We start from the raw sequence: 5596 nt of genomic DNA, 5'->3' as shown, positions 1-5596 counted from the left end.
GGGAAAGTGACATGGGGCGAGCCTGGGCAATAGGGCAGGACCAGATTGTGCAGGATGTTAACAGTCAACGCTCAGGAGACCCAACCACGGGTTTTAAACAGGAGGCTCACACGATCAGCTCTGGGCCCTGGAAAGATCACATGAATGCTGGTGGGAGTGGGGATTCCTTGGGGGCCCTGCTGCAGAGAGGAGGCTATTGCATAGCCTCCCCTCCCCTTTTAGGGGAGACTAAAAGGCTATTGCATAGTCCAAGTGGAAAACGACTATACGAGGCAAGTTGGGAGGCCAGGGAAGTCCAGTGATTGTCCTCAGTTCACACTTCTAAAGGCAGAGCTGGACTTAAACCCATCTTAACACAAAAAGCAGGTGACAAGCCTGCCATCTAAAGATTCTCAGATTCTGTTTTATAGATGAGGGAAAGCGGAGGGCCTGAGAGGGCAGTCTCCATTTGGTTGGCAAACTGAAACAAGAAACTGCGGCAGCTGAACAGGGCCGAGTGAAAAAAAATTCCGTAAGCATTTGGCGAGCACCTGCCATATGCCCTGGACTCTGTCCTCAAGGAGCCCATCTGGAAGGGACATAAACAACACAGAGGAAAACTCCCAACAAGGCAATAGACACGTTGTAGAACGGAAGGATGGGCAAAGTTCCACAGGACCCATGAGGACCATGTAGTTTCAGCTGCATTTCCTTGTGGATTCCGGCGAGGAGCCTGACGGGTGAAATTAAGGTTGGAGAAGGGAAGACTTCCCATGGAGGAGATTTGATGCTGCAGCAGAGCGTGGCTGGAGCCCGGATCTTTATGCCTCTTCTGCTTCGTGGCTCGACAGGAATACTTGTTCTGGGCCCAGCCATCAGACTGTCACGGGTGCAAGGACAGCTCAGGGAACCTAGAGCGGGAACATTCCAAGGCCTTTACTTGGCACCTGTATGGCCTGGGGTCAGGGACAGAGAGGGCTGGGAGCCGAGGAGGTGGTACTGTGGGAAGAGCCACTTTTGTCCACGTGGCTGGGAGCTTCTGAAGGCCACTCAGGATGTGACTCCAGGGAGATTCTTGTCACTGTTTCCTGTCTGAGAATGTCATCTTGCCCATTCCTGACTGCAGTGGGTTAAATAAGACTCTGTGTCTGACTGACTCTAAAGTGTAAGATCAGAGAGCTGGATCCCAGTCAGCACTCAGTACTCCCACTTAACTGCCTGCCACGGGCTACTCATATAAAATGACCCGTTTCATGGCAGAATGGTGACTATCACATGAGTCTGCAGACTGGATAAAAGTAACATTATAAAAATGTACATTCTTTTGTACAGTAAAGGAAATAAGAAAACGGAAAAAAACCTATGGAATGGGAGAAAATATTTGCAAACTTATCTGATAATGGGTTAATATCAAAAATATATAAGAAACTCATACAATGCAATAGCAAAAAAAACACCAAATAACCTGATTAGAAAACAGGCAAAGGACCTGAATTCCTGAATTTGGAAATAAACATATTTCTAAAGACGAATGGTCAACAGATACACAAAAAGATGCTCACCATCACTAATCATCAGAGAAATGCAAATCAAAACCACAATGACATCACTTCGCACTTGTTAGGATGGCTACTATCAAAAAGAGAAGTGTTGGCAGGAATGGAGAAAAGAGAGCCCTTGTGCACTGTTGGTGGGAATGTAACTTGGTACAACCATTATGGAAAACAGTATGGAGGTTCCTCAAAAATTAAAAATAGAATTATCATATGATCCAGCGATCCACTCCTGGATACATACCTAAAGGAAACGAAATCAGTATCACAGCATTAGTCACAATAGCAAAGATACAGAAACGTGTCTGTTGATGGATTAACAGATAAAGAAAATGTGGTGGTACACACACACACAATGGAATATTATTTAACCATAAGAATGAAATCTTACCATTTGCAACAACATGGATGAACCTGGAGGACATTACTCTAAGTGAAATAAGCCAGACACAAAAACAAATATTAGATGATCTCACTTGCATGTAGGATCTAAAAAAGTGATATTCGTAGCATCAGAGAGTAGTGTGGTGGTTGCCAGGGGCTGGGGTGGGGGAGAAACGGCAAGTTGGTCAAAGGGTACTAACATTCAGTTATAAGATGAGTAAGTTCTGGAGATCTAATGTACAGTTAATACTGTATACTTGAAATTTGCTAAGAGAGTAGATCGTACGTGTTCTCCCCACACATACCAAAAAAACGGTGACTGTGACATAATGGGTGTGTTAACTGATTTGATTGTAGTAAGCATTTCCCAAAGTATACATATATTAAATCACATTGTACACCTTAAAAAATCATGTACAACCTAAACATACACAATTTTTATTTTCAATCATAATAAAGCTGGGGAGGGGGAAGAAAATGTGTGTTCATTATTAGGATTCTGTCCCTACACAGCTGAGAGGCTGGAATTTTATAGTGCAAGTAGAATTGCATCTTCAATTCTATAAGAACTTTGAACCTTAGGTGAGTTGGCAATTAAGAGAAATTACTAGAAAAAAAGGGCAAGACTGAGTAGGCAGTCTTGCACGTCACATGGCACTGTGCTGCAGTGACAGGTGCGGACTTATGATTCTGACCAAATCAAGTAACTATATCTGGATCCAGCCACTTCCCTTTCATTTAACACATATTTGAGGTCCTATCATGTTTTACAAAATAACTAGCTGTGTGACCTTAGTTAGATAATCTTTTTGAACTTCATTTTTCTCATCTGGAAAACTTAAAGTCATAAGTACTTCAGTGCGGCTGTTTCAAAAATTAAATGGGTAAGATATAAACATATTTAGAAATATATATATATATATATATATATATATATATATATATATATGAATATATATATATATACACATATGTATGCACATATATATGTCTTAGGAGTCCTACTCAGACACAGAGCTGAAATATATGTGTGTGTGTGTAACAGACCCTCAGAAGACCCCGAGTTTCTGTCCCTGGTCTCACTTAGTTTCTGATGAGATTGGGCAGCCCTGGCCCTCACTTGGTCTGGGGCTCTGGGTTGGCACCCAGCTTGTTTTGTCTTCCACAGAAGAGTCCGCCGGGCATTTGGCACTCCCACCAGCTGACGCAGAGAGCACAATGCAAGCAGAAGCAGCTTCTCCCAAGGCTGACTTGTCATGATCTGGGCTGGTTAGTTAAGTGAAGCAGAAGCCACTTAAGTATCTCGTGTTCCAAACTCATGCTGTTTGTCTCAGGGGAGTCTTTCCACCTGCCATTAGTTAAGGTCTGTTTAGATGTCCTGTGAACAGAGGGGATGGGCGAAGATTGGTTTTTCTTTGCCACTAAAGAAACTTGTAGTGTTTCTTCCACTGAAGACACCAAATCTTTCCCAGGAACCATCTGGGCTCACCCAGTCCTTCTCCTTGGGAAGGACTTCTTAAGAATGATTTTTCCAGGTATCCTGCCTTTTTCCCACCTATGGCTCACGAGCTCATGACTAGTCCTTCATCACAATCAGCCAAAGCTGGTACAGACCTGATTGAGCAGAAAAGGAATTAATTTATTAAAAGGATATTGGTAGGGCTAGCAAACCAGGCCTGACCAGAGGTGAAGCTTACAGGAACGCTACCCAAAACCATGCCGCAGAAGCAACCTGCTGAGGAATCTGTTGCTGCCACCAAGCACTCGATGCTGTTATTTGTGTGCAGCCAGGAGCCTGCCTACTCGTGACAGCCACCACAGCCTGTGCAAATGCTGCTTGCTGCACTGCGACCGCAACCTTGCAGCCACAGCTGACCTCAAAGCAAGTCACATGCCTTTGGTACCACCTTCCCTTGAGAAAACTGATGCCTGGGTGTGTTTTTCCTCATGTTTTGTCACCTGCAATTCAAAAGTCCTGTCCTGGTGCCCCTGAGAAGTGAACTCCTGACCACAGGCTTCTAACAGTTTTCTACCTTCCGTCTGGGAAAAGCAGGACTCGCAAGCTGGGAAATTTCCGCAGCATTACATAGGTCAAAAATAGCCACACGTGTGAAATGTCCACTTTGCACCTGGGCTGTCATCCTCTTCCTGGCCCTGTCTTAACACAGGGCTGGGCCTGACATGTGCTGCAGGGCACATGCCTCATGAGGGACACAAGGGAGTTCAGATGGGCCCCTTTGGACAGTAAGCAACAAGGGGGTGTTGCCTGGGCTTGGGAACCCAGAGCTGGTTAAGGGAAGGGAACCAGGTGTGGAGTCCTTTGGGAGGCCCCTTCTTAACCAGTCATAAAACGTTAGACCTGGGAAGGCCTGAGGAAGCATCCAGTGAGGATACAAACTTGGATGTCTACAAGGAGGAGCCAGGCAAGCAATAAAAGAGGGAAGCAGGCTAAGCAAAGAATGGAGAATGACATTTTAGGCATTAAAATGAATTTTAAAAAAGGCATGCAAATGTTAAGAATCAAAGTGGTTGCCTGGAAGGGGGCAGGGATACGGAGTTGACTAGATGAGCATGAGGGAACTTTCTGGGGTGATGGAAGTGTCTGCATCTTGCTTTGGGTGGTGGTTACTCGGTGTATACATTGATCAGATAAACTTCATCAAATAAATACTTAAGATCTGTGCATTTTATCATATAAATTATACCTCATTTTTTTACTTGGGAAAGTTAATCTTGAGTCTATCTATAAACTGACTCGGCTCTCTAGCTACCCATCTGCAAATTCTGTTCCAATTGGACTTCTTTATCTAACATACGAGGAATCAGAGACTGAAGGGGAAAGTGGTTTTGCCAAGGGCGTGGTGAACCCTGAGATGGCCAGCGGCTCCTCAGCCTGGGAAGGACGACTGCAGCGTGGTCTAGCCCGCAGCCTCTTCCTGCGCAAACTCGCTTCCTTGCCTTTGGAGCGGTGCGGGCAGGCAGCGTTGCGAAAACAGCCTTCCCGCCCCCGGGGGCCCGACAAACGTCTGCCAGGGCCTGAAAGTGAGACTGTCACTTAGAGCCACCGAGAGGAGCGGAAGTGGATGGCGCGCCGGGCCCCAGGAAGCACGGGCCAGGCGCGCAGATAAATCACAGACTCCAACTGCACTGACTGTTTGGGTTTGGCACTGAATGCCAAATGCCGACGCAGACAGCCAAGTTCGGGGAAAAGAAATCTGATGCCAGCGAGGCGGCGGCGGTGCAAAATGAAACCCACCTGAGGGGGCGGGGAGGGGAGGGAGCGGCTGCGGGCCCAGATAGAACCTCCTCTCGGAAGGGCGCTTCCAACACTTACCTTAGTCTCACCTGGCCACCGCCCTGTTCGAGGAGATATAAACGTTTCGCTTTACAGGAGAGAAAACCAAAGCTCACCGCAACTTCACGGAGCTACGTAAGGACTGAGTTGGAATTCCAAGCCCGGTTGTCTGACCCCAAACCCTGCTCCTTGCTCTCTCCCACCCAGAGGCAAGTAGGGCTCTGCAGGGGTAACTCCAAGCCCATCATAAGCAGACGTGTCCCCAGTTCCGATGTAGGCGCTGCACGCGAGGAGAACCCGGGATAGAGATGGGCGCGAGAAGTGGGGGTGGGTAAGTGCTATGGCCGCATCCCGGACCGAGCGACCCGCCGGGACCTTCCGGACG

This window comes from Rhinolophus sinicus, linkage group LG03 (genome assembly GCF_036562045.2).
Source record: "Rhinolophus sinicus isolate RSC01 linkage group LG03, ASM3656204v1, whole genome shotgun sequence".
In the NCBI taxonomy this organism is placed as follows: Eukaryota; Metazoa; Chordata; class Mammalia; order Chiroptera; family Rhinolophidae; genus Rhinolophus; species Rhinolophus sinicus.
The sequence above is the reverse complement of the archived record's forward strand: the minus strand, read 5'-3'. Positions refer to the sequence as shown.